The sequence below is a fragment of the Lissotriton vulgaris genome, chromosome 8 (assembly GCF_964263255.1).
Source record: "Lissotriton vulgaris chromosome 8, aLisVul1.2, whole genome shotgun sequence".
Lineage (NCBI taxonomy): Eukaryota > Metazoa > Chordata > Amphibia > Caudata > Salamandridae > Lissotriton > Lissotriton vulgaris.
Window position 1 is genome coordinate 154,108,120 of NC_141696.1, and position 26,588 is coordinate 154,134,707.

At 43.5% G+C, this 26,588-nt stretch overlaps 27 non-coding genes across 27 annotated transcripts; all 27 read right to left on the reverse strand.

Moving 5' to 3' along the window:
- Window positions 1–1,994: 1,994 nt before the first annotated feature.
- Window positions 1,995–2,077, reverse strand: TRNAL-UAG (transfer RNA leucine (anticodon UAG)). Its single transcript has one exon. It is a non-coding gene; the product is annotated as a tRNA-Leu (tRNA).
- A 1,024-nt stretch (window positions 2,078–3,101) lies between these two features.
- On the reverse strand, window positions 3,102–3,184 carry TRNAL-AAG (transfer RNA leucine (anticodon AAG)). The gene has a single exon. It is a non-coding gene; the product is annotated as a tRNA-Leu (tRNA).
- A 192-nt stretch (window positions 3,185–3,376) lies between these two features.
- TRNAL-CAG (transfer RNA leucine (anticodon CAG)) lies at window positions 3,377–3,459 on the reverse strand. The gene has a single exon. It is a non-coding gene; the product is annotated as a tRNA-Leu (tRNA).
- A 2,013-nt stretch (window positions 3,460–5,472) lies between these two features.
- On the reverse strand, window positions 5,473–5,555 carry TRNAM-CAU (transfer RNA methionine (anticodon CAU)). The gene has a single exon. It is a non-coding gene; the product is annotated as a tRNA-Met (tRNA).
- Window positions 5,556–6,187: 632 nt separating this feature from the next.
- On the reverse strand, window positions 6,188–6,270 carry TRNAL-UAG (transfer RNA leucine (anticodon UAG)). The gene has a single exon. It is a non-coding gene; the product is annotated as a tRNA-Leu (tRNA).
- A 1,026-nt stretch (window positions 6,271–7,296) lies between these two features.
- Window positions 7,297–7,379, reverse strand: TRNAL-AAG (transfer RNA leucine (anticodon AAG)). Its single transcript has one exon. It is a non-coding gene; the product is annotated as a tRNA-Leu (tRNA).
- Window positions 7,380–8,284: 905 nt separating this feature from the next.
- TRNAL-UAG (transfer RNA leucine (anticodon UAG)) lies at window positions 8,285–8,367 on the reverse strand. Its single transcript has one exon. It is a non-coding gene; the product is annotated as a tRNA-Leu (tRNA).
- A 1,024-nt stretch (window positions 8,368–9,391) lies between these two features.
- On the reverse strand, window positions 9,392–9,474 carry TRNAL-AAG (transfer RNA leucine (anticodon AAG)). Its single transcript has one exon. It is a non-coding gene; the product is annotated as a tRNA-Leu (tRNA).
- Window positions 9,475–9,665: 191 nt separating this feature from the next.
- On the reverse strand, window positions 9,666–9,748 carry TRNAL-CAG (transfer RNA leucine (anticodon CAG)). Its single transcript has one exon. It is a non-coding gene; the product is annotated as a tRNA-Leu (tRNA).
- Window positions 9,749–11,486: 1,738 nt separating this feature from the next.
- Window positions 11,487–11,569, reverse strand: TRNAL-AAG (transfer RNA leucine (anticodon AAG)). The gene has a single exon. It is a non-coding gene; the product is annotated as a tRNA-Leu (tRNA).
- A 2,288-nt stretch (window positions 11,570–13,857) lies between these two features.
- On the reverse strand, window positions 13,858–13,940 carry TRNAL-CAG (transfer RNA leucine (anticodon CAG)). Its single transcript has one exon. It is a non-coding gene; the product is annotated as a tRNA-Leu (tRNA).
- A 2,013-nt stretch (window positions 13,941–15,953) lies between these two features.
- TRNAL-CAG (transfer RNA leucine (anticodon CAG)) lies at window positions 15,954–16,036 on the reverse strand. Its single transcript has one exon. It is a non-coding gene; the product is annotated as a tRNA-Leu (tRNA).
- A 632-nt stretch (window positions 16,037–16,668) lies between these two features.
- TRNAL-UAG (transfer RNA leucine (anticodon UAG)) lies at window positions 16,669–16,751 on the reverse strand. The gene has a single exon. It is a non-coding gene; the product is annotated as a tRNA-Leu (tRNA).
- Window positions 16,752–17,775: 1,024 nt separating this feature from the next.
- Window positions 17,776–17,858, reverse strand: TRNAL-AAG (transfer RNA leucine (anticodon AAG)). The gene has a single exon. It is a non-coding gene; the product is annotated as a tRNA-Leu (tRNA).
- Window positions 17,859–18,049: 191 nt separating this feature from the next.
- TRNAL-CAG (transfer RNA leucine (anticodon CAG)) lies at window positions 18,050–18,132 on the reverse strand. The gene has a single exon. It is a non-coding gene; the product is annotated as a tRNA-Leu (tRNA).
- A 632-nt stretch (window positions 18,133–18,764) lies between these two features.
- Window positions 18,765–18,847, reverse strand: TRNAL-UAG (transfer RNA leucine (anticodon UAG)). Its single transcript has one exon. It is a non-coding gene; the product is annotated as a tRNA-Leu (tRNA).
- Window positions 18,848–19,871: 1,024 nt separating this feature from the next.
- On the reverse strand, window positions 19,872–19,954 carry TRNAL-AAG (transfer RNA leucine (anticodon AAG)). The gene has a single exon. It is a non-coding gene; the product is annotated as a tRNA-Leu (tRNA).
- A 191-nt stretch (window positions 19,955–20,145) lies between these two features.
- On the reverse strand, window positions 20,146–20,228 carry TRNAL-CAG (transfer RNA leucine (anticodon CAG)). The gene has a single exon. It is a non-coding gene; the product is annotated as a tRNA-Leu (tRNA).
- A 632-nt stretch (window positions 20,229–20,860) lies between these two features.
- TRNAL-UAG (transfer RNA leucine (anticodon UAG)) lies at window positions 20,861–20,943 on the reverse strand. Its single transcript has one exon. It is a non-coding gene; the product is annotated as a tRNA-Leu (tRNA).
- A 1,024-nt stretch (window positions 20,944–21,967) lies between these two features.
- On the reverse strand, window positions 21,968–22,050 carry TRNAL-AAG (transfer RNA leucine (anticodon AAG)). The gene has a single exon. It is a non-coding gene; the product is annotated as a tRNA-Leu (tRNA).
- A 191-nt stretch (window positions 22,051–22,241) lies between these two features.
- Window positions 22,242–22,324, reverse strand: TRNAL-CAG (transfer RNA leucine (anticodon CAG)). The gene has a single exon. It is a non-coding gene; the product is annotated as a tRNA-Leu (tRNA).
- A 632-nt stretch (window positions 22,325–22,956) lies between these two features.
- TRNAL-UAG (transfer RNA leucine (anticodon UAG)) lies at window positions 22,957–23,039 on the reverse strand. Its single transcript has one exon. It is a non-coding gene; the product is annotated as a tRNA-Leu (tRNA).
- Window positions 23,040–24,062: 1,023 nt separating this feature from the next.
- Window positions 24,063–24,145, reverse strand: TRNAL-AAG (transfer RNA leucine (anticodon AAG)). The gene has a single exon. It is a non-coding gene; the product is annotated as a tRNA-Leu (tRNA).
- Window positions 24,146–24,336: 191 nt separating this feature from the next.
- Window positions 24,337–24,419, reverse strand: TRNAL-CAG (transfer RNA leucine (anticodon CAG)). The gene has a single exon. It is a non-coding gene; the product is annotated as a tRNA-Leu (tRNA).
- A 632-nt stretch (window positions 24,420–25,051) lies between these two features.
- TRNAL-UAG (transfer RNA leucine (anticodon UAG)) lies at window positions 25,052–25,134 on the reverse strand. The gene has a single exon. It is a non-coding gene; the product is annotated as a tRNA-Leu (tRNA).
- A 1,023-nt stretch (window positions 25,135–26,157) lies between these two features.
- Window positions 26,158–26,240, reverse strand: TRNAL-AAG (transfer RNA leucine (anticodon AAG)). The gene has a single exon. It is a non-coding gene; the product is annotated as a tRNA-Leu (tRNA).
- Window positions 26,241–26,431: 191 nt separating this feature from the next.
- Window positions 26,432–26,514, reverse strand: TRNAL-CAG (transfer RNA leucine (anticodon CAG)). The gene has a single exon. It is a non-coding gene; the product is annotated as a tRNA-Leu (tRNA).
- Window positions 26,515–26,588: the final 74 nt, after the last annotated feature.

A 26,588-nucleotide genomic window follows, 5' to 3' on the forward strand; every position in this document is an offset into this window, starting at 1 on the left:
ATGTATAAAAGTCACTCAGAAATTTCTGCCTCCATGCAAGCCTGAAATAATTTAAACCTTCAAACACAAGGTGCAACTTTATGCACAGGACAATAAACACAGAAGATCACATGTGAAAGCATTTCATTTCACAGGTGTACAATTTTTATGCTTTTAGAATACCTCATACCTCTCACCAGCTATTTAGGGTCCTGTATCCTACTCACAAAATTACCTTGCCTGCGACCTCTCTCTCTACACAAACAACTACTGCACAGGAAGTAGGAAGGCAGAAGGTGGGGCATATTATGCAAATGTATGCTGTCATTGTGCCTTGCAGATTCATGCAGGATTTCTAGATCCTTGCTGGATACAAGAGAGCAGACCTTGTTTCAGATCAACTGTCCCTAGCAGGGAACGTCTGAGCACATGCAGTCTTTTGCTCTCTAGCCCCTGGCCTGGGACTCACCCTCACTGGCTGAGGCGTGAATTTCTGCATACCAACGTTGCATAGATGGTACGTTTGTGGTCGGTTTGGGATGGGTGGGAGGTCAAAAGCAATGAAAAGTATGTCGCCTTCACTTCTAGTCTCCTCTTCTAGGCCTACCTGCCGTTCACTCACTCTGTCTTTGTTTCATTCTCTCCTTCCTCAACACCCCTTCTCACTCACTCGCTCTATCACTTGTGCTCTTTCCCCTTGCTCTGCATTTCATAGTGGAAACATCTCTTGAATGGAGCATTAGAAAATGAGGTTACATAAAATTAACAATCTACTTATTGGAAACCAAAAATATCACAAGACTGAATGTAACCCATTTCATTAATAAAAGGGACTTTTTAAGCACCCCCCAAAAAACACATAAAACACCACGAGTGCTAGAAGAATATTATACGAGCTTGAAGACAGAATTGGGCAAATTAATTTGCAGTTGAAACTGAAGTTTGTTACTTATTCAGATATTTTATGCACTGCCAATTTTTAGCTGAGATTCTAAAAGAACTCAGAGACAAAATGGACATAAAGTTTTGTCAGAAGTGGTATTCGAACCCACGCCTCCAGGAGAGACTGCGGCCTTAACGCAGCGCCTTAGACCACTTGGCCATCCTGACCACACGTTGCTTGATCATCTACAGAGAGGGAAAGATATTGTGAACCAAAAAAAGCACACATCTTAGGTCATGAGTGGCTAGAGCAAGAAAAAAACTCACTGCACTTTTCCAAGTAGACAACCATATAAGCCCATGTGAGGGAAATGATCTGATTTTTTCTCTCCCAAGAAAAAAGTAGAGTAAACACACAATTGTCAGAAGTGGGATTTGAACCCACACCTTCAGAAGAGACTCGACCTGAACGCAGCGCCTTAGACCACTCGGCCATCCTGACTTGCATTTGTGAAACCTTCCACAGGCCAGACAGCCATGCAAGTGGGGTACCGAAAAGGCATGCCCTCAATTTATTTATCCTATTATAAGTACTTCCAACAGATCTTTGAACAATCCATAGAGAGCAGTACCTATGAAGAACTCTTTAGACCTTTAAGGCGTACAAAGAGAAAGTGCTATTAACCGCCACTTGAAAGGCCCAAAGCTGCTTTGAAATTGAGTCAACAGCCACCTCTTGGTTAGCTAAAGCAAATTCAACAAGGAATTTCAATGTCACAACATAGGGTGGAATACGCAAATCTAAGCAGCCCCTGATCACAGCCCTGAGGAAATTGCCGTAAGTGTGCTGGAGTCCAACTGTCTACCAGATGCTAGGCATTCTTCCATATTTGCATGGCCTGTCTGGCCAGGGCATACAAGAGCATGACTCTTCCAGATGAGCTCTTACATGGGTCCTATGCTCATATAGTAAGGACTGCACTTTGTCAGCAAGACTTTATACAACCGAAATATATGAGAAACCCCAGCTCTCTTGACTAGATGAGGACGAAATCACATCCCAGGTGAAGACCAACAGATGCAACTTCCATCAGATGTTAACCTGAAAAAGGAGATTACATCTCCAAAAGTCATGTCAGAAGTGGGATTCGAACCCACGCCTCCAGAGGAGACTACGGTCTAAACACAGCGCCTTAGACCACTCGGCCATCCTGACAGTGCAGAGTCTGAAGAAATGTATAAAAGTCACTCAGAAATTTCTGCCTCCATGCAAGCCTGAAATAATTTAAACCTTCAAACACAAGGTGCAACTTTATGCACAGGACAGTAAACACAGAAGATCACATGTAAAAGCATTTCATTTCACAGGTGTACAATTTTTATGCTTTTAGAATACCTCATACCTCTCACCAGCTATTTAGGGTCCTGTATCCTACTCACAAAATTACCTTGCATGCGACCTCTCTCTCTACACAAACAACTACTGCACAGGAAGTAGGAAGGCAGAAGGTGGGGCATATTATGCAAATGTATGCTGTCATTGTGCCTTGCAGATTCATGCAGGATTTCTAGATCCTTGCTGGATACAAGAGAGCAGACCTTGTTTCAGATCAACTGTCCCTAGCAGGGAACGTCTGAGCACATGCAGTCTTTTGCTCTCTAGCCCCTGGCCTGGGACTTACCCTCACTGGCTGAGGCGTGAATTTCTGCATACCAACGTTGCATAGATGGTACGTTTGTGGTCGGTTTGGGATGGGTGGGAGGTCAAAAGCAGGGAAAAGTATGTCGCCTTCACTTCTAGTCTCCTCGTCTAGGCCTACCTGCCGTTCACTCACTCTGTCTTTGTTTCATTCTCTCCTTCCTCAACACCCCTTCTCACTCACTCGCTCTATCACTTGTGCTCTTTCCCCTTGCTCTGCATTTCATAGTGGAAACATCTCTTGAATGGAGCATTAGAAAATGAGGTTACATAAAATTAACAATCTACTTATTGGAAACCAAAAATATCACAAGTCTGAATGTAACCCATTTCATTAATAAAAGGGACTTTTTAAGCACCCCCCAAAAAACACATGAAACACCACGAGTGCTAGAAGAATATTATACGAGCTTGAAGACAGAATTGGGCAAATTAATTTGCAGTTGAAACTGAAGTTTGTTACTTATTCAGATATTATATGCACTGCCAATTTTTAGCTGAGATTCTAAAAGAACTCAGAGACAAAATGGACTTAAAGTTTTGTCAGAAGTGGGATTCGAACCCACGCCTCCAGGAGAGACTGCGGCCTTAACGCAGCGCCTTAGACCACTCGGCCATCCTGACCACACGTGGCTTGATCATCTACAGAGAGGGAAAGATATTGTGAACCAAAAAAAGCACACATCTTAGGTCATGAGTGGCTAGAGCAAGAAAAAAACTCACTACACTTTTCCAAGTAGACAACCATATAAGCCCATGTGAGGGAAATGATCTGATTTTTTCTCTCCCAAGAAAAAAGTAGAGTAAACACACAATTGTCAGAAGTGGGATTTGAACCCACGCCTCCAGAAGAGACTGCGACCTGAACGCAGCGCCTTAGACCACTCGGCCATCCTGACTTGCATTTATAGAACCTTCCACAGGCCAGACAGCCATGCAAGTGGGGTACCGAAAAAGCATGCCCTCAATTTATTTATCCTATTATAAGTACTTCCAACAGATCTTTGAACAATCCATACAGAGCAGTACCTATGAAGAACTCTTTATGCCTTTAAGGCGTACAAAGAGAAAGTGCTAATAACCAGCCACTTGAACGGCCCAAAGCTGCTTTGAAATTGAGTCAACAGCCACCTCTTGGCTAGCTAAAGCAAATTCAACAAGGAATTTCAATGTCACAACATAGGGTGGAATACGCAAATCTAAGCAGCCCCTGATCACAGCCCTGAGGAAATTGCCATAAGTGTGCTGGAGTCCAACTGTCTACCAGATGCTAGGCATTTTTCCATATTTGCATGGCCTGTCTGGCCAGGGCATACAAGAGCATGACTCTTCCAGATGAGCTCTTACATGGGTCCTATGCTCATATAGTAAGGACTGCACTTTGTCAGCAAGACTTTACACAACCGAAATATATGAGAAACCCCAGCTCTCTTGACTAGATGAGGACGGAATCACATCCCAGGTGAAGACCAACAGATGCAACTTCCATCAGATGTTAACCTGAAAAAGGAGATTACATTTCCAAAAGTCATGTCAGAAGTGGGATTCAAACCCACGCCTCCAGAGGAGACTGCGGCCTATACACAGCGCCTTAGACCACTCGGCCATCCTGACAGAGCAGAGTCTTAAGAAATGTATAAAAGTCACTCAGAAATTTCTGCCTCCATGCAAGCCTGAAATAATTTAAACCTTCAAACACAAGGTGCAACTTTATGCACAGGACAATAAACACAGAAGATCACATGTGAAAGCATTTCATTTCACAGGTGTACAATTTTTATGCTTTTAGAATACCTCATACCTCTCACAAGCTTTTTAGGGTCCTGTATCCGACTCACAAAATTACCTTGCCTGCGACCTCTCTCTCTACACAAACAACTACTGCACAGGAAGTAGGAAGGCAGAAGGTGGGGCATATTATGCAAATGTGTGCTGTCATTGTGCCTTGCAGATTCATGCAGGATTTCTAGATCCTTGCTGGATACAAGAGTGCAGACCTTGTTTCAGATCAACTGTCCCTAGCAGGGAATGTCTGAGCACATGCAGTCTTTTGCTCTCTAGCCCCTGGCCTGGGACTCACCCTCACTGGCAGAGGCGTGAATTTCTGCATACCAACGTTGCATAGATGATACGTTTGTGGTCGGTTTGGGATGGGTGGGAGGTCAAAAGCAGGGAAAAGTATGTCGCCTTCACTTCTAGTCTCCTCTTCTAGGCATACCTGCCGTTCACTCACTCTGTCTTTGTTTCATTCTCTCCTTCCTCAACACCCCTTCTCACTCACTCGCTCTATCACTTGTGCTCTTTCCCCTTGCTCTGCATTTCATAGTGGAAACATCTCTTGAATGGAGCATTAGAAAATGAGGTTACATAAAATTAACAATCTACTTATTGGAAACCAAAAATATCACAAGACTGAATGTAACTCATTTCATTAATAAAAGGGACTTTTTAAGCACCCCCCAAAAAACACATAAAACACCACGAGTGCTAGAAGAATATTATACGATTTTGAAGACAGAATTGGGCAAATTAATTTGCAGTTGAAACTGAAGTTTGTTACTTATTCAGATATTATATGCACTGCCAATTTTTAGCTGAGATTCTAAAAGAACTCAGAGACAAAATGGACTTAAAGTTTTTTCAGAAGTGGGATTCGAACCCACGCCTCCAGGAGAGACTGCGGCCTTAACGCAGCGCCTTAAACCACTCGGCCATCCTGACCACATTTGCTTGATCATCTACAGAGAGGGAAAGATATTGTGAACCAAAAAAAGCACACATCTTAGGTCATGAGTGGCTAGAGCAAGAAAAAAACTCACTGCACTTTTCCAAGTAGACAACCATATAAGCCCATGTGAGGGAAATGATCTGATTTTTTCTCTCTCAAGAAAAAAGTAGAGTAACCACACAATTGTCTGAAGTGGGATTTGAACCCACGCCTCCAGAAGAGACTGCGACATGAACGCAGCGCCTTAGACCACTCTGCCATCCTGACTTGCATTTGTGGAACCTTCCACAGGCCAGACAGCCATGCAAGTGGGGTACCGAAAAGGCATGCCCTCAATTTATTTATCCTATTATAAGTACTTCCAACAGATCTTTGAACAATCCATAGAGAGCAGTACCTATGAAGAACTCTTTAGACCTTTAAGGCGTACAAAGAGAAAGTGCTATTAACCAGCCACTTGAACGGCCCAAAGCTGCTTTGAAATTGAGTCAACAGCCACCTCTTGGCTAGCTAAAGCAAATTCAACAAGGAATTTCAATGTCACAACATAGGGTGGAATACGCAAATCTAAGCAGCCCCTGATCACAGCCCTGAGGAAATTGCCGTAAGTGTGCTGGAGTCCAACTGTCTACCAGATGCTAGGCATTCTTCCATATTTGCATGGCCTGTCTGGCCAGGGCATACAAGAGCATGACTCTTCCAGATGAGCTCTTACATGGGTCCTATGCTCTTATAGTAAGGACTGCACTTTGTCAGCAAGACTTTATACAACCGAAATATATGAGAAACCTCAGCTCTCTTGACTAGATGAGGACGGAATCACATCCCAGGTGAAGACCAACAGATGCAACTTCCATCAGATGTTAACCTGAAAAAGGACATTACATCTCCAAAAGTCATGTCAGAAGTGGGATTCGAACCCACGTCTCCAGAGGAGACTGCAGCCTAAACACAGCGCCTTAGACCACTCGGCCATCCTGACAGTGCAGAGTCTTAAGAAATGTATAAAAGTCACTCAGAAATTTCTGCCTCCATGCAAGCCTAAAATAATTTAAACCTTCAAACACAAGGTGCAACTTTATGCACAGGACAATAAACACAGAAGATCACATGTGAAAGCATTTCATTTCACAGGTGTACAATTTTTATGCTTTTAGAATACCTCATACCTCTCACCAGCTATTTAGGGTCCTGTATCCTACTCACAAAATTACCTTGCCTGCGACCTCTCTCTCTACACAAACAACTACTGCACAGGAAGTAGGAAGGCAGAAGGTGGGGCATATTATGCAAATGTATGCTGTCATTGTGCCTTGCAGATTCATGCAGGATTTCTAGATCCTTGCTGGATACAAGAGAGCAGACCTTGTTTCAGATCAACTGTCCCTAGCAGGGAACGTCTGAGCACATGCAGTCTTTTGCTCTCTAGCCCCTGGCCTGGGACTCACCCTCACTGGCTGAGGCGTGAATTTCTGCATACCAACGTTGCATAGATGGTACGTTTGTGGTCGGTTTGGGATGGGTGGGAGGTCAAAAGCAATGAAAAGTATGTCGCCTTCACTTCTAGTCTCCTCTTCTAGGCCTACCTGCCGTTCACTCACTCTGTCTTTGTTTCATTCTCTCCTTCCTCAACACCCCTTCTCACTCACTCACTCTATCACTTGTGCTCTTTCCCCTTGCTCTGCATTTCATAGTGGAAACATCTCTTGAATGGAGCATTAGAAAATGAGGTTACATAAAATTAACAATCTACTTATTGGAAACCAAAAATATCACAAGACTGAATGTAACCCATTTCATTAATAAAAGGGACTTTTTAAGCACCCCCCAAAAAACACATAAAACACCACGAGTGCTAGAAGAATATTATACGAGCTTGAAGACAGAATTGGGCAAATTAATTTGCAGTTGAAACTGAAGTTTGTTACTTATTCAGATATTTTATGCACTGCCAATTTTTAGCTGAGATTCTAAAAGAACTCAGAGACAAAAAATCGACATAAAGTTTTGTCAGAAGTGGGATTCGAACCCACGCCTCCAGGAGAGACTGCGGCCTTAACGCAGCGCCTTAGACCACTCGGCCATCCTGACCACACGTTGCTTGATCATCTACAGAGAGGGAAAGATATTGTGAACCAAAAAAAGCACACATCTTAGGTCATGAGTGGCTAGAGCAAGAAAAAAACTCACTGCACTTTTCCAAGTAGACAACCATATAAGCCCATGTGAGGGAAATGATCTGATTTTTTCTCTCCCAAGAAAAAAGTAGAGTAAACACACAATTGTCAGAAGTGGGATTTGAACCCACGCCTTCAGCAGAGACTCGACCTGAACGCAGCGCCTTAGACCACTCGGCCATCCTGACTTGCATTTGTGAAACCTTCCACAGGCCAGACAGCCATGCAAGTGGGGTACCGAAAAGGCATGCCCTCAATTTATTTATCCTATTATAAGTACTTCCAACAGATCTTTGAACAATCCATAGAGAGCAGTACCTATGAAGAACTCTTTAGACCTTTAAGGCGTACAAAGAGAAAGTGCTATTAACCGCCACTTGAAAGGCCCAAAGCTGCTTTGAAATTGAGTCAACAGCCACCTCTTGGTTAGCTAAAGCAAATTCAACAAGGAATTTCAATGTCACAACATAGGGTGGAATACGCAAATCTAAGCAGCCCCTGATCACAGCCCTGAGGAAATTGCCGTAAGTGTGCTGGAGTCCAACTGTCTACCAGATGCTAGGCATTCTTCCATATTTGCATGGCCTGTCTGGCCAGGGCATACAAGAGCATGACTCTTCCAGATGAGCTCTTACATGGGTCCTATGCTCATATAGTAAGGACTGCACTTTGTCAGCAAGACTTTATACAACCGAAATATATGAGAAACCCCAGCTCTCTTGACTAGATGAGGACGGAATCACATCCCAGGTGAAGACCAACAGATGCAACTTCCATCAGATGTTAACCTGAAAAAGGAGATTACATCTCCAAAAGTCATGTCAGAAGTGGGATTCGAACCCACGCCTCCAGAGGAGACTGCGGCCTAAACACAGCGCCTTAGACCACTCGGCCATCCTGACAGTGCAGAGTCTTAAGAAATGTATAAAAGTCACTCAGAAATTTCTGCCTCCATGCAAGCCTGAAATAATTTAAACCTTCAAACACAAGGTGCAACTTTATGCACAGGACAATAAACACAGAAGATCACATGTGAAAGCATTTCATTTCACAGGTGTACAATTTTTATGCTTTTAGAATACCTCATACCTCTCACCAGCTATTTAGGGTCCTGTATCCTACTCACAAAATTACCTTGCCTGCGACCTCTCTCTCTACACAAACAACTACTGCACAGGAAGTAGGAAGGCAGAAGGTGGGGCATATTATGCAAATGTATGCTGTCATTGTGCCTTGCAGATTCATGCAGGATTTCTAGATCCTTGCTGGATACAAGAGAGCAGACCTTGTTTCAGATCAACTGTCCCTAGCAGGGAACGTCTGAGCACATGCAGTCTTTTGCTCTCTAGCCCCTGGCCTGGGACTTACCCTCACTGGCTGAGGCGTGAATTTCTGCATACCAACGTTGCATAGATGGTACGTTTGTGGTCGGTTTGGGATGGGTGGGAGGTCAAAAGCAGGGAAAAGTATGTCGCCTTCACTTCTAGTCTCCTCTTCTAGGCCTACCTGCCGTTCACTCACTCTGTCTTTGTTTCATTCTCTCCTTCCTCAACACCCCTTCTCACTCACTCGCTCTATCACTTGTGCTCTTTCCCCTTGCTCTGCATTTCATAGTGGAAACATCTCTTGAATGGAGCATTAGAAAATGAGGTTACATAAAATTAACAATCTACTTATTGGAAACCAAAAATATCACAAGACTGAATGTAACCCATTTCATTAATAAAAGGGACTTTTTAAGCACCCCCCAAAAAACACATAAAACACCACGAGTGCTAGAAGAATATTATACGAGCTTGAAGACAGAATTGGGCAAATTAATTTGCAGTTGAAACTGAAGTTTGTTACTTATTCAGATATTATATGCACTGCCAATTTTTAGCTGAGATTCTAAAAGAACTCAGAGACAAAATGGACTTAAAGTTTTGTCAGAAGTGGGATTCGAACCCACGCCTCCAGGAGAGACTGCGGCCTTAACGCAGCGCCTTAGACCACTCGGCCATCCTGACCACATTTGCTTGATCATCTACAGAGAGGGAAAGATATTGTGAACCAAAAAAAGCACACATCTTAGGTCATGAGTGGCTAGAGCAAGAAAAAAACTCACTGCACTTTTCCAAGTAGACAACCATATAAGCCCATGTGAGGGAAATGATCAGATTTTTTCTCTCTCAAGAAAAAAGTAGAGTAAACACACAATTGTCAGAAGTGGGATTTGAACCCACGCCTCCAGAAGAGACTGCGACCTGAACGCAGCGCCTTAGACCACTCGGCCATCCTGACTTGCATTTGTGGAACCTTCCACAGGCCAGACAGCCATGCAAGTGGGGTACCGAAAAGGCATGCCCTCAATTTATTTATCCTATTATAAGTACTTCCAACAGATCTTTGAACAATCCATAGAGAGCAGTACCTATGAAGAACTCTTTAGACCTTTAAGGCGTACAAAGAGAAAGTGCTATTAACCAGCCACTTGAAAGGCCCAAAGCTGCTTTGAAATTGAGTCAACAGCCACCTCTTGGCTAGCTAAAGCAAATTCAACAAGGAATTTCAATGTCACAACATAGGGTGGAATACGCAAATCTAAGCAGCCCCTGATCACAGCCCTGAGGAAATTGCCGTAAGTGTGCTGGAGTCCAACTGTCTACCAGATGCTAGGCATTCTTCCATATTTGCATGGCCTGTCTGGCCAGGGCATACAAGAGCATGACTCTTCCAGATGAGCTCTTACATGGGTCCTATGCTCATATAGTAAGGACTGCACTTTGTCAGCAAGACTTTATACAACCGAAATATATGAGAAACCCCAGCTCTCTTGACTAGATGAGGACGGAATCACATCCCAGGTGAAGACCAACAGATGCAACTTCCATCAGATGTTAACCTGAAAAAGGAGATTACATCTCCAAAAGTCATGTCAGAAGTGGGATTTGAACCCACGCCTCCAGAGGAAACTGCGGCCTAAACACAGCTCCTTAGACCACTCGGCCATCCTGACAGTGCAGAGTCTTAAGAAATGTATAAAAGTCACTCAGAAATTTCTGCCTCCATGCAAGCCTGAAATAATTTAAACCTTCAAACACAAGGTGCAACTTTATGCACAGGTCAATAAACACAGAAGATCACATGTGAAAGCATTTCATTTCACAGGTGTACAATTTTTATGCTTTTAGAATACCTCATACCTCTCACCAGCTATTTAGGGTCCTGTATCCTACTCACAAAATTACCTTGCCTGCGACCTCTCTCTCTACACAAACAACTACTGCACAGGAAGTAGGAAGGCAGAAGGTGGGGCATATATGCAAATGTATGCTGTCATTGTGCCTTGCAGATTCATGCAGGATTTCTAGATCCTTGCTGGATACAAGAGTGCAGACCTTGTTTCAGATCAAATGTCCCTAGCAGGGAACGTCTGAGCACATGCAGTCTTTTGCTCTCTAGCCCCTGGCCTGGGACTCCCCCTCACTGGCTGAGGCCTGAATTTCTGCATACCAACGTTGCATAGATGGTACGTTTGTGGTCGGTTTGGGATGGGTGGGAGGTCAAAAGCAGGGAAAAGTATGTCGCCTTCACTTCTAGTCTCCTCTTCTAGGCCTACCTGCCGTTCACTCACTCTGTCTTTGTTTCATTCTCTCCATCCTCAACACCCCTTCTCACTCACTCGCTCTATCACTTGTGCTCTTTCCCCTTGCCCTGCATTTCATAGTGGAAACATCTCTTGAATGGAGCATTAGAAAATGAGGTTACATAAAATTAACAATCTACTTATTGGAAACCAAAAATTTCACAAGACTGAATGTAACCCATTTCATTAATAAAAGGGACTTTTTAAGCACCCCCCAAAAAACACATAAAACAGCACGAGTGCTAGAAGAATATTATACGAGCTTGAAGACAGAATTGGGCAAATTAATTTGCAGTTGAAACTGAAGTTTGTTACTTATTCAGATATTATATGCACTGCCAATTTTTAGCTGAGATTCTAAAAGAACTCCGAGACAAAATGGACATAAAGTTTTGTCAGAAGTGGGATTCGAACCCACGCCTCCAGGAGAGACTGCGGCCTTAACGCAGCGCCTTAGACCACTCGGCCATCCTGACCACACGTTGCTTGATCATCTACAGAGAGGGAAAGATATTGTGAACCAAAAAAAGCACACATCTTAGGTCATGAGTGGCTAGAGCAAGAAAAAAACTCACTGCACTTTTCCAAGTAGACAACCATATAAGCCCATGTGAGGGAAATGATCAGATTTTTTCTCTCTCAAGAAAAAAGTAGAGTAAACACACAATTGTCAGAAGTGGAATTTGAACCCACACCTCCAGAAGAGACTGCGACCTGAACGCAGCGCCTTAGACCACTCGGCCATCCTGACTTGCATTTGTGGAACCTTCCACAGGCCAGACAGCCATGCAAGTGGGGTACCGAAAAGGCATGCCCTCAATTTATTTATCCTATTATAAGTACTTCCAACAGATCTTTGAACAATCCATAGAGAGCAGTACCTATGAAGAACTCTTTATGCCTTTAAGGCGTACACAGAGAAAGTGCTAATAACCAGCCACTTGAACGGCCCAAAGCTGCTTTGAAATTGAGTCAACAGCCACCTCTTGGCTAGCTAAAGCAAATTCAACAAGGAATTTCAATGTCACAACATAGGGTGGAATACGCAAATCTAAGCAGCCCCTGATCACAGCCCTGAGGAAATTGCCATAAGTGTGCTGGAGTCCAACTGTCTACCAGATGCTAGGCATTTTTCCATATTTGCATGGTCTGTCTGGCCAGGGCATACAAGAGCATGACTCTTCCAGATGAGCTCTTACATGGGTCCTATGCTCATATAGTAAGGACTGCACTTTGTCAGCAAGACTTTACACAACCGAAATATATGAGAAACCCCAGCTCTCTTGACTAGATGAGGACGGAATCACATCCCAGGTGAAGACCAACAGATGCAACTTCCATCAGATGTTAACCTGAAAAAGGAGATTACATTTCCAAAAGTCATGTCAGAAGTGGGATTCAAACCCACGCCTCCAGAGGAGACTGCGGCCTATACACAGCGCCTTAGACCACTCGGCCATCCTGACAGAGCAGAGTCTTAAGAAATGTATAAAAGTCACTCAGAAATTTCTGCCTCCATGCAAGCCTGAAATAATTTAAACCTTCAAACACAAGGTGCAACTTTATGCACAGGACAATAAACACAGAAGATCACATGTGAAAGCATTTCATTTCACAGGTGTACAATTTTTATGCTTTTAGAATACCTCATACCTCTCACAAGCTTTTTAGGGTCCTGTATCCGACTCACAAAATTACCTTGCCTGCGACCTCTCTCTCTACACAAACAACTACTGCACAGGAAGTAGGAAGGCAGAAGGTGGGGCATATTATGCAAATGTGTGCTGTCATTGTGCCTTGCAGATTCATGCAGGATTTCTAGATCCTTGCTGGATACAAGAGTGCAGACCTTGTTTCAGATCAACTGTCCCTAGCAGGGAATGTCTGAGCACATGCAGTCTTTTGCTCTCTAGCCCCTGGCCTGGGACTCACCCTCACTGGCAGAGGCGTGAATTTCTGCATACCAACGTTGCATAGATGATACGTTTGTGGTCGGTTTGGGATGGGTGGGAGGTCAAAAGCAGGGAAAAGTATGTCGCCTTCACTTCTAGTCTCCTCTTCTAGGCATACCTGCCGTTCACTCACTCTGTCTTTGCTTCATTCTCTCCTTCCTCAACACCCCTTCTCACTCACTCGCTCTATCACTTGTGCTCTTTCCCCTTGCTCTGCATTTCATAGTGGAAACATCTCTTGAATGGAGCATTAGAAAATGAGGTTACATAAAATTAACAATCTACTTATTGGAAACCAAAAATATCACAAGACTGAATGTAACCCATTTCATTAATAAAAGGGACTTTTTAAGCACCCCCCAAAAAAAACATAAAACACCACGAGTGCTAGAAGAATATTATACGAGCTTGAAGACAGAATTGGGCAAATTAATTTGCAGTTGAAACTGAAGTTTGTTACTTATTCAGATATTATATGCACTGCCAATTTTTAGCTGAGATTCTAAAAGAACTCAGAGACAAAATGGACTTAAAGTTTTGTCAGAAGTGGGATTCGAAACCACGCCTCCAGGAGAGACTGCAGCCTTAACGCAGCGCCTTAGACCACTCGGCCATCCTGACCACATTTGCTTGATCATCTACAGAGAGGGAAAGATATTGTGAACCAAAAAAAGCACACATCTTAGGTCATGAGTGGCTAGAGCAAGAAAAAAACTCACTGCACTTTTCCAAGTAGACAACCATATAAGCCCATGTGAGGGAAATGATCAGATTTTCTCTCTCTCAAGAAAAAAGTAGAGTAAACACACAATTGTCAGAAGTGGGATTTGAACCCACGCCTCCAGAAGAGACTGCGACCTGAACGCAGCACCTTAGACCACTCGGCCATCCTGACTTGCATTTGTGGAACCTTCCACAGGCCAGACAGCCATGCAAGTGGGGTACCGAAAAGGCATGCCCTCAATTTATTTATCCTATTATAAGTACTTCCAACAGATCTTTGAACAATCCATAGAGAGCAGTACCTATGAAGAACTCTTTAGACCTTTAAGGCGTACAAAGAGAAAGTGCTATTAACCAGCCACTTGAAAGGCCCAAAGCTGCTTTGAAATTGAGTCAACAGCCACCTCTTGGCTAGCTAAAGCAAATTCAACAAGGAATTTCAATGTCACAACATAGGGTGGAATACGCAAATCTAAGCAGTCCCTGATCACAGCCCTGAGGAAATTGCCGTAAGTGTGCTGGAGTCCAACTGTCTACCAGATGCTAGGCATTCTTCCATATTTGCATGGCCTGTCTGGCCAGGGCATACAAGAGCATGACTCTTCCAGATGAGCTCTTACATGGGTCCTATGCTCATATAGTAAGGACTGCACTTTGTCAGCAAGACTTTATACAACCGAAATATATGAGAAACCCCAGCTCTCTTGACTAGATGAGGACGGAATCACATCCCAGGTGAAGACCAACAGATGCAACTTCCATCAGATGTTAACCTGAAAAAGGAGATTACATCTCCAAAAGTCATGTCAGAAGTGGGATTCGAACCCACGCCTCCAGAGGAGACTGCGGCCTAAACACAGCGCCTTAGATCACTCGGCCATCCTCACAGTGCAGAGTCTTAAGAAATGTATAAAAGTCACTCAGAAATTTCTGCCTCCATGCAAGCCTGAAATAATTTAAACCTTCAAACACAAGGTGCAACTTTATGCACAGGACAATAAACACAGAAGATCACATGTGAAAGCATTTCATTTCACAGGTGTACAATTTTTATGCTTTTAGAATACCTCATACCTCTCACCAGCTATTTAGGGTCCTGTATCCTACTCACAAAATTACCTTGCCTGCGACCTCTCTCTCTACACAAACAACTACTGCACAGGAAGTAGGAAGGCAGAAGGTGGGGCATATTATGCAAATGTATGCTGTCATTGTGCCTTGCAGATTCATGCAGGATTTCTAGATCATTGCTGGATACAAGAGAGCAGACCTTGTTTCAGATCAACTGTCCCTAGCAGGGAACGTCTGAGCACATGCAGTCTTTTGCTCTCTAGCCCCTGGCCTGGGACTTACCCTCACTGGCTGAGGCGTGAATTTCTGCATACCAACGTTGCATAGATGGTACGTTTGTGGTCGGTTTGGGATGGGTGGGAGGTCAAAAGCAGGGAAAAGTATGTCGCCTTCACTTCTAGTCTCCTCTTCTAGGCCAACCTGCCGTTCACTCACTCTGTCTTTGTTTCATTCTCTCCTTCCTCAACACCCCTTCTCACTCACTCGCTCTATCACTTGTGCTCTTTCCCCTTGCTCTGCATTTCATAGTGGAAACATCTCTTGAATGGAGCATTAGAAAATGAGGTTACATAAAATTAACAATCTACTTATTGGAAACCAAAAATATCACAAGACTGAATGTAACCCATTTCATTAATAAAAGGGACTTTTTAAGCACCCCCCAAAAAACACATAAAACACCACGAGTGCTAGAAGAATATTATACGAGCTTGAAGACAGAATTGGGCAAATTAATTTGCAGTTGAAACTGAAGTTTGTTACTTATTCAGATATTATATGCACTGCCAATTTTTAGCTGAGATTCTAAAAGAACTCAGAGACAAAATGGACTTAAAGTTTTGTCAGAAGTGGGATTCGAACCCACGCCTCCAGGAGAGACTGCGGCCTTAACGCTGCGCCTTAGACCACTCGGCCATCCTGACCACATTTGCTTGATCATCTACAGAGAGGGAAAGATATTGTGAACCAAAAAAAGCACACATCTTAGGTCATGAGTGGCTAGAGCAAGAAAAAAACTCACTGCACTTTTCCAAGCAGACAACCATATAAGCCCATGTGAGGGAAATGATCTGATTTTTTCTCTCTCAAGAAAAAAGTAGAGTAAACACACAATTGTCAGAAGTGGGATTTGAACCCACGCCTCCAGAAGAGACTGCGACCTGAACGCAGCGCCTTAGACCACTCGGCCATCCTGACTTGCATTTGTGGAACCTTCCACAGGCCAAACAGCCATGCAAGTGGGGTACCGAAAAGGCATGCCCTCAATTTCTTTATCCTATTATAAGTACTTCCAACAGATCTTTGAACAATCCATAGAGAGCAGTACCTATGAAGAACTCTTTAGACCTTTAAGGCGTACAAAGAGAAAGTGCTATTAACCAGCCACTTGAAAGGCCCAAAGCTGCTTTGACATTGAGTCAACAGCCACCTCTTGGCTAGCTAAAGCAAATTCAACAAGGAATTTCAATGTCACAGCATAGGGTGGAATACGCAAATCTAAGCAGCCCCTGATCACAGCCCTGAGGAAATTGCCGTAAGTGTGCTGGAGTCCAACTGTCTACCAGATGCTAGGCATTCTTCCATATTTGCATGGCCTGTCTGGCCAGGGCATACAAGAGCATGACTCTTCCAGATGAGCTCTTACATGGGTCCTATGCTCATATAGTAAGGACTGCACTTTGTCAGCAAGACTTTATACAACCGAAATATATGAGAAACCCCAGCTCTCTTGACTAGATGAGGACGGAATCACATCCCAGGTGAAGACCAACAGATGCAACTTCCATCAGATGTTAACCTGAAAAAGGAGATTACATCTCCAAAAGTCATGTCAGAAGTGGGATTCGAACCCACGCCTCCAGAGGAGACTGCGGCCTAAACACAGCGCCTTAGACCACTCGGCCATCCTGACAGTGCAGAGTCTTAAGAAATGTATAAAAGTCACTCAGAAATTTCTGCCTCCATGCAAGCCTGAAATAATTTAAACCTTCAAACACAAGGTGCAACTTTATGCACAGGACAATAAACACAGAAGATCACTTGTGAAAGCATTTCATTTCACAGGTGTACAATTTTTATGCTTTTAAAATACCTCATACCTCTCACCAGCTATTTAGGGTCCTGTATCCTACTCACAAAATTACCTTGCCTGCGACCTCTCTCTCTACACAAACAACTACTGCACAGGAAGTAGGAAGGCAGAAGGTGGGGCATATTATGCAAATGTATGCTGTCATTGTGCCTTGCGGATTCATGCAGGATTTCAAGATCCTTGCTGGATACAAGAGAGCAGACCTTGTTTCAGATCAACTGTCCCTAGCAGGGAACGTCTGAGCACATGCAGTCTTTTGGTCTCTAGCCCCTGGCCTGGGACTTACCCTCACTGGCTGAGGCGTGAATTTCTGCATACCAACGTTGCATAGATGGTACGTTTGTGGTTGGTTTGGGATGGGTGGGAGGTCAAAAGCAGGGAAAAGTATGTCGCCTTCACTTCTAGTCTCCTCTTCTAGGCCTACCTGCCGTTCACTCACTCTGTCTTTGTTTCATTCTCTCCTTCCTCAACACCCCTTCTCACTCACTCGCTCTATCACTTGTGCTCTTTCCCCTTGCTCTGCATTTCATAGTGGAAACATCTCTTGAATGGAGCATTAGAAAATGAGGTTACATAAAATTAACAATCTACTTATTGGAAACCAAAAATATCACAAGACTGAATGTAACCCATTTCATTAATAAAAGGGACTTTTTAAGCACCCCCCAAAAAACACATAAAACACCACGAGTGCTAGAAGAATATTATACGAGCTTGAAGACAGAATTGGGCAAATTAATTTGCAGTTGAAACTGAAGTTTGTTACTTATTCAGATATTATATGCACTGCCAATTTTTAGCTGAGATTCTAAAAGAACTCAGAGACAAAATGGACTTAAAGTTTTGTCAGAAGTGGGATTCGAACCCACGCCTCCAGGAGAGACTGCGGCCTTAACGCAGCGCCTTAGACCACTCGGCCATCCTGACCACATTTGCTTGATCATCTACAGAGAGGGAAAGATATTGTGAACCAAAAAAAGCACACATCTTAGGTCATGAGTGGCTAGAGCAAGAAAAAAACTCACTGCACTTTTCCAAGTAGACAACCATATAAGCCCATGTGAGGGAAATGATCAGATTTTTTCTCTCTCAAGAAAAAAGTAGAGTAAACACACAATTGTCAGAAGTGGGATTTGAACCCACGCCTCCAGAAGAGACTGCGACCTGAACGCAGCGCCTTAGACCACTCGGCCATCCTGACTTGCATTTGTGGAACCTTCCACAGGCCAGAAAGCCATGCAAGTGGGGTACCGAAAAGGCATGCCCTCAATTTATTTATCCTATTATAAGTACTTCCAACAGATCTTTGAACAATCCATAGAGAGCAGTACCTATGAAGAACTCTTTAGACCTTTAAGGCGTACAAAGAGAAAGTGCTATTAACCAGCCACTTGAACTGAACAAAGCTGCTTTGAAATTGAGTCAACAGCCACCTCTTGGCTAGCTAAAGCAAATTCAACAAGGAATTTCAATGTCACAACATAAGGTGAAATACGCAAATCTAAGCAGCCCCTGATCACAGCCCTGAGGAAATTGCCGTAAGTGTGCTGGAGTCCAACTGTCTACCAGATGCTAGGCATTCTTCCATATTTGCATGGCCTGTCTTGCCAGGGCATACAAGAGCATGACTCTTCCAGATGAGCTCTTACATGGGTCCTATGCTCATATAGTAAGGACTGCACTTTGTCAGCAAGACTTTATACAACCGAAATATATGAGAAACCCCAGCTCTCTTGACTAGATGAGGACGGAATCACATCCCAGGTGAAGACCAACAGATGCAACTTCCATCAGATGTTAACCTGAAAAAGGAGATTACATCTCCAAAAGTCATGTCAGAAGTGGGATTCGAACCCACGCCTCCAGAGGAGACTGCGGCCTAAACACAGCGCCTTAGACCACTCGGCCATCCTGACAGTGCAGATCCTTAAGAAATGTATAAAAGTCACTCAGAAATTTCTGCCTCCTTGCAAGCCTGAAATAATTTAAACCTTCAAACACAAGGTGCAACTTTATGCACAGGACAATAAACACAGAAGATCACATGTGAAAGCATTTCATTTCACAGGTGTACAATTTTTATGCTTTTAGAATACCTCATACCTCTCACCAGCTATTTAGGGTCCTGTATCCTACTCACAAAATTACCTTGCCTGCGACCTCTCTCTCTACACAAACAACTACTGCACAGGAAGTAGAAAGGCAGAAGGTGGGGCATATTATGCAAATGTATGCTGTCATTGTGCCTTGCAGATTCATGCAGGAATTCTAGATCCTTGCTGGATACAAGAGAGCAGACCTTGTTTCAGATCAACTGTCCCTAGCAGGGAACGTCTGAGCACATGCAGTCTTTTGCTCTCTATCCCCTGGCCTGGGACTTACCCTCACTGGCTGAGGCGTGAATTACTGCATACCAACGTTGCATAGATGGTACGTTTGTGGTCGGTTTGGGATGGGTGGGAGGTCAAAAGCATGGAAAAGTATGTCGCCTTCACTTCTAGTCTCCTCTTCTAGGCCTACCTGCCGTTCACTCACTCTGTCTTTGTTTCATTCTCTCCTTCCTCAACACCCCTTCTCACTCACTCGCTCTATCACTTGTGCTCTTTCCCCTTGCTCTGCATTTCATAGTGGAAACATCTCTTGAATGGAGCATTAGAAAATGAGGTTACATAAAATTAACAATCTACTTATTGGAAACCAAAAATATCACAAGACTGAATGTAACCCATTTCATTAATAAAAGGGACTTTTTAAGCACCCCCCAAAAAACACATAAAACACCACGAGTGCTAGAAGAATATTATACGAGCTTGAAGACAGAATTGGGCAAATTAATTTGCAGTTGAAACTGAAGTTTGTTACTTATTCAGATATTATATGCACTGCCAATTTTTAGCTGAGATTCTAAAAGAACTCAGAGACAAAATGGACTTAAAGTTTTGTCAGAAGTGGGATTCGAACCCACGCCTCCAGGAGAGACTGCGGCCTTAACGCAGCGCCTTAGACCACTCGGCCATCCTGACCACATTTGCTTGATCATCTACAGAGAGGGAAAGATATTGTGAACCAAAAAAAGCACACATCTTAGGTCATGAGTGGCTAGAGCAAGAAAAAAACTCACTGCACTTTTCCAAGTAGACAACCATATAAGCCCATGTGAGGGAAATGATCAGATTTTTTCTCTCTCAAGAAAAAAGTAGAGTAAACACACAATTGTCAGAAGTGGGATTTGAACCCACGCCTCCAGAAGAGACTGCGACCTGAACGCAGCGCCTTAGACCACTCGGCCATCCTGACTTGCATTTGTGGAACCTTCCACAGGCCAGACAGCCATGCAAGTGGGGTACCGAAAAGGCATGCCCTCAATTTATTTATCCTATTATAAGTACTTCCAAAAGATCTTTGAACAATCCATAGAGAGCAGTACCTATGAAGAACTCTTTAGACCTTTAAGGCGTACAAAGAGAAAGTGCTATTAACCAGCCACTTGAAAGGCCCAAAGCTGCTTTGAAATTGAGTCAAAAGCCACCTCTTGGCTAGCTAAAGCAAATTCAACAAGGAATTTCAATGTCACAACATAGGGTGGAATACGCAAATCTAAGCAGTCCCTGATCACAGCCCTGAGGAAATTGCCGTAAGTGTGCTGGAGTCCAACTGTCTACCAGATGCTAGGCATTCTTCCATATTTGCATGGCCTGTCTGGCCAGGGCATACAAGAGCATGACTCTTCCAGATGAGCTCTTACATGGGTCCTATGCTCATATAGTAAGGACTGCACTTTGTCAGCAAGACTTTATACAACCGAAATATATGAGAAACCCCAGCTCTCTTGACTAGATGAGGACGGAATCACATCCCAGGTGAAGACCAACAGATGCAATTTCTATCAGATGTTAACCTGAAAAAGGAGATTACATCTCCAAAAGTCATGTCAGAAGTGGGATTCGAACCCACGCCTCCAGAGGAGACTGCAGCCTAAACACAGCGCCTTAGACCACTCGGCCATCCTGACAGTGCAGAGTCTTAAGAAATGTATAAAAGTCAATCAGAAATTTCTGCCTCCATGCAAGCCTGAAATAATTTAAACCTTCAAACACAAGGTGCAACTTTATGCACAGGACAATAAACACAGAAGATCACATGTGAAAGCATTTCATTTCACAGGTGTACAATTTTTATGCTTTTAGAATACCTCATACCTCTCACCAGCTATTTAGGGTCCTGTATCCTACTCACAAAATTACCTTGCCTGCGACCTCTCTCTCTACACAAACAACTACTGCACAGGAAGTAGGAAGGCAGAAGGTGGGGCATATTATGCAAATGTATGCTGTCATTGTGCCTTGCAGATTCATGCAGGATTTCTAGATCCTTGCTGGATACAAGAGAGCAGACCTTGTTTCAGATCAACTGTCCCTAGCAGGGAACGTCTGAGCACATGCAGTCTTTTGCTCTCTAGCCCCTGGCCTGGGACTTACCCTCACTGGCTGAGGCGTGAATTTCTGCATACCAACGTTGCATAGATGGTACGTTTGTGGTCGGTTTGGGATGGGTGGGAGGTCAAAAGCAGGGAAAAGTATGTCGCCTTCACTTCTAGTCTCCTCTTCTAGGCCTACCTGCCGTTCACTCACTCTGTCTTTGTTTCATTCTCTCCTTCCTCAACACCCCTTCTCACTCACTCGCTCTATCACTTGTGCTCTTTCCCCTTGCTCTGCATTTCATAGTGGAAACATCTCTTGAATGGAGCATTAGAAAATGAGGTTACATAAAATTAACAATCTACTTATTGGAAACCAAAAATATCACAAGACTGCATGTAACCCATTTCATTAATAAAAGGGACTTTTTAAGCACCCCCCAAAAAACACATAAAACACCACGAGTGCTAGAAGAATATTATACGAGCTTGAAGACAGAATTGGGCAAATTAATTTGCAGTTGAAACTGAAGTTTGTTACTTATTCAGATATTATATGCACTGCCAATTTTTAGCTGAGATTCTAAAAGAACTCAGAGACAAAATGGACTTAAAGTTTTGTCAGAAGTGGGATTCGAACCCACGCCTCCAGGAGAGACTGCGGCCTTAACGCAGCGCCTTAGACCACTCGGCCATCCTGACCACATTAGCTTGATCATCTACAGAGAGGAAAAGATATTGTGAACCAAAAAAAGCACACATCTTAGGTCATGAGTGGCTAGAGCAAGAAAAAAACTCACTGCACTTTTCCAAGCAGACAACCATATAAGCCATTGTGAGGGAAATGATCTGATTTTTTCTCTCTCAAGAAAAAAGTAGAGTAAACACACAATTGTCAGAAGTGGGATTTGAACCCACGCCTCCAGAAGAGACTGCGACCTGAACGCAGCGCCTTAGACCACTCGGCCATCCTGACTTGCATTTGTGGAACCTTCCACAGGCCAGACAGCCATGCAAGTGGGGTACCGAAAAGGCATGCCCTCAATTTATTTATCCTATTATAAGTACTTCCAACAGATCTATGACCAATCCATAGAGAGCAGTACCTATGAAGAACTCTTTAGACCTTTAAGGCGTACAAAGAGAAAGTGCTATTAACCAGCCACTTGAAAGGCCCAAAGCTGCTTTGAAATTGAGTCAACAGCCACCTCTTGGCTAGCTAAAGCAAATTCAACAAGGAATTTCAATGTCACAACATAGGGTGGGATACGCAAATCTAAGCAGCCCCTGATCACAGCCCTGAGGAAATTGCCGTAAGTGTGCTGGAGTCCAACTGTCTACCAGGTGCTAGGCATTCTTCCATATTTGCATGGCCTGTCTGGCCAGGGCATACAAGAGCATGACTCTTCCAGATGAGCTCTTACATGGGTCCTATGCTCATATAGTAAGGACTGCACTTTGTCAGCAAGACTTTATACAACCGAAATATATGAGAAACCCCAGCTCTCTTGACTAGATGAGGACGGAATCACATCCCAGGTGAAGACCAACAGATGCAACTTCCATCAGATGTTAACCTGAAAAAGGAGATTACATCTCCAAAAGTCATGTCAGAAGTGGGATTCGAACCCACGTCTCCAGAGGAAACTGCGGCCTAAACACAGCGCCTTAGACCACTCGGCCATCCTGACAGTGCAGAGTCTTAAGAAATGTATAAAAGTCACTCAGAAATTTCTGCCTCATGCAAGCCTGAAATAATTTAAACCTTCAAACACAAGGTGCAACTTTATGCACAGGACAATAAACACAGAAGATCACATGTGAAAGCATTTCATTTCACAGGTGTACAATTTTTATGCTTTTAAAATACCTCATACCTCTCACCAGCTATTTAGGGTCCTGTATCCTACTCACAAAATTACCTTGCCTGCGACCTCTCTCTCTACACAAACAACTACTGCACAGGAAGTAGGAAGGCAGAAGGTGGGGCATATTATGCAAATGTATGCTGTCATTGTGCCTTGCAGATTCATGCAGGATTTCTAGATCCTTGCTGGATACAAGAGAGCAGACCTTGTTTCAGATCAACTGTCCCTAGCAGGGAACGTCTGAGCACATGCAGTCTTTTGCTCTCTAGCCCCTGGCCTGGGACTTACCCTCACTGGCTGAGGCGTGAATTTCTGCATACCAACGTTGCATAGATGGTACGTTTGTGGTCGGTTTGGGATGGGTGGGAGGTCAAAAGCAGGGAAAAGTATGTCGCCTTCACTTCTAGTCTCCTCTTCTAGGCCTACCTGCCGTTCACTCACTCTGTCTTTGTTTCATTCTCTCCTTCCTCAACACCCCTTCTCACTCACTCGCTCTATCACTTGTGCTCTTTCCCCTTGCTCTGCATTTCATAGTGGAAACATCTCTTGAATGGAGCATTAGAAAATGAGGTTACATAAAATTAACAATCTACTTATTGGAAACCAAAAATATCACAAGACTGCATGTAACCCATTTCATTAATAAAAGGGACTTTTTAAGCACCCCCCAAAAAACACATAAAACACCACGAGTGCTAGAAGAATATTATACGAGCTTGAAGACAGAATTGGGCAAATTAATTTGCAGTTGAAACTGAAGTTTGTTACTTATTCAGATATTATATGCACTGCCAATTTTTAGCTGAGATTCTAAAAGAACTCAGAGACAAAATGGACTTAAAGTTTTGTCAGAAGTGGGATTCGAACCCACGCCTCCAGGAGAGACTGCGGCCTTAACGCAGCGCCTTAGACCACTCGGCCATCCTGACCACATTAGCTTGATCATCTACAGAGAGGAAAAGATATTGTGAACCAAAAAAAGCACACATCTTAGGTCATGAGTGGCTAGAGCAAGAAAAAAACTCACTGCACTTTTCCAAGCAGACAACCATATAAGCCATTGTGAGGGAAATGATCTGATTTTTTCTCTCTCAAGAAAAAAGTAGAGTAAACACACAATTGTCAGAAGTGGGATTTGAACCCACGCCTCCAGAAGAGACTGCGACCTGAACGCAGCGCCTTAGACCACTCGGCCATCCTGACTTGCATTTGTGGAACCTTCCACAGGCCAGACAGCCATGCAAGTGGGGTACCGAAAAGGCATGCCCTCAATTTATTTATCCTATTATAAGTACTTCCAACAGATCTATGACCAATCCATAGAGAGCAGTACCTATGAAGAACTCTTTAGACCTTTAAGGCGTACAAAGAGAAAGTGCTATTAACCAGCCACTTGAAAGGCCCAAAGCTGCTTTGAAATTGAGTCAACAGCCACCTCTTGGCTAGCTAAAGCAAATTCAACAAGGAATTTCAATGTCACAACATAGGGTGTGATACGCAAATCTAAGCAGCCCCTGATCACAGCCCTGAGGAAATTGCCGTAAGTGTGCTGGAGTCCAACTGTCTACCAGGTGCTAGGCATTCTTCCATATTTGCATGGCCTGTCTGGCCAGGGCATACAAGAGCATGACTCTTCCAGATGAGCTCTTACATGGGTCCTATGCTCATATAGTAAGGACTGCACTTTGTCAGCAAGACTTTATACAACCGAAATATATGAGAAACCCCAGCTCTCTTGACTAGATGAGGACGGAATCACATCCCAGGTGAAGACCAACAGATGCAACTTCCATCAGATGTTAACCTGAAAAAGGAGATTACATCTCCAAAAGTCATGTCAGAAGTGGGATTCGAACCCACGTCTCCAGAGGAAACTGCGGCCTAAACACAGCGCCTTAGACCACTCGGCCATCCTGACAGTGCAGAGTCTTAAGAAATGTATAAAAGTCACTCAGAAATTTCTGCCTCATGCAAGCCTGAAATAATTTAAACCTTCAAACACAAGGTGCAACTTTATGCACAGGACAATAAACACAGAAGATCACATGTGAAAGCATTTCATTTCACAGGTGTACAATTTTTATGCTTTTAAAATACCTCATACCTCTCACCAGCTATTTAGGGTCCTGTATCCTACTCACAAAATTACCTTGCCTGCGACCTCTCTCTCTACACAAACAACTACTGCACAGGAAGTAGGAAGGCAGAAGGTGGGGCATATTATGCAAATGTATGCTGTCATTGTGCCTTGCAGATTCATGCAGGATTTCTAGATCCTTGCTGGATACAAGAGAGCAGACCTTGTTTCAGATCAACTGTCCCTAGCAGGGAACGTCTGAGCACATGCAGTCTTTTGCTCTCTAGCCCCTGGCCTGGGACTTACCCTCACTGGCTGAGGCGTGAATTTCTGCATACCAACGTTGCATAGATGGTACGTTTGTGGTCGGTTTGGGATGGGTGGGAGGTCAAAAGCAGGGAAAAGTATGTCGCCTTCACTTCTAGTCTCCTCTTCTAGGCCTACCTGCCGTTCACTCACTCTGTCTTTGTTTCATTCTCTCCTTCCTCAACACCCCTTCTCACTCACTCGCTCTATCACTTGTGCTCTTTCCCCTTGCTCTGCATTTCATAGTGGAAACATCTCTTGAATGGAGCATTAGAAAATGAGGTTACATAAAATTAACAATCTACTTATTGGAAACCAAAAATATCACAAGACTGCATGTAACCCATTTCATTAATAAAAGGGACTTTTTAAGCACCCCCCAAAAAACACATAAAACACCACGAGTGCTAGAAGAATATTATACGAGCTTGAAGACAGAATTGGGCAAATTAATTTGCAGTTGAAACTGAAGTTTGTTACTTATTCAGATATTATATGCACTGCCAATTTTTAGCTGAGATTCTAAAAGAACTCAGAGACAAAATGGACTTAAAGTTTTGTCAGAAGTGGGATTCGAACCCACGCCTCCAGGAGAGACTGCGGCCTTAACGCAGCGCCTTAGACCACTCGGCCATCCTGACCACATTAGCTTGATCATCTACAGAGAGGAAAAGATATTGTGAACCAAAAAAAGCACACATCTTAGGTCATGAGTGGCTAGAGCAAGAAAAAAACTCACTGCACTTTTCCAAGCAGACAACCATATAAGCCATTGTGAGGGAAATGATCTGATTTTTTCTCTCTCAAGAAAAAAGTAGAGTAAACACACAATTGTCAGAAGTGGGATTTGAACCCACGCCTCCAGAAGAGACTGCGACCTGAACGCAGCGCCTTAGACCACTCGGCCATCCTGACTTGCATTTGTGGAACCTTCCACAGGCCAGACAGCCATGCAAGTGGGGTACCGAAAAGGCATGCCCTCAATTTAT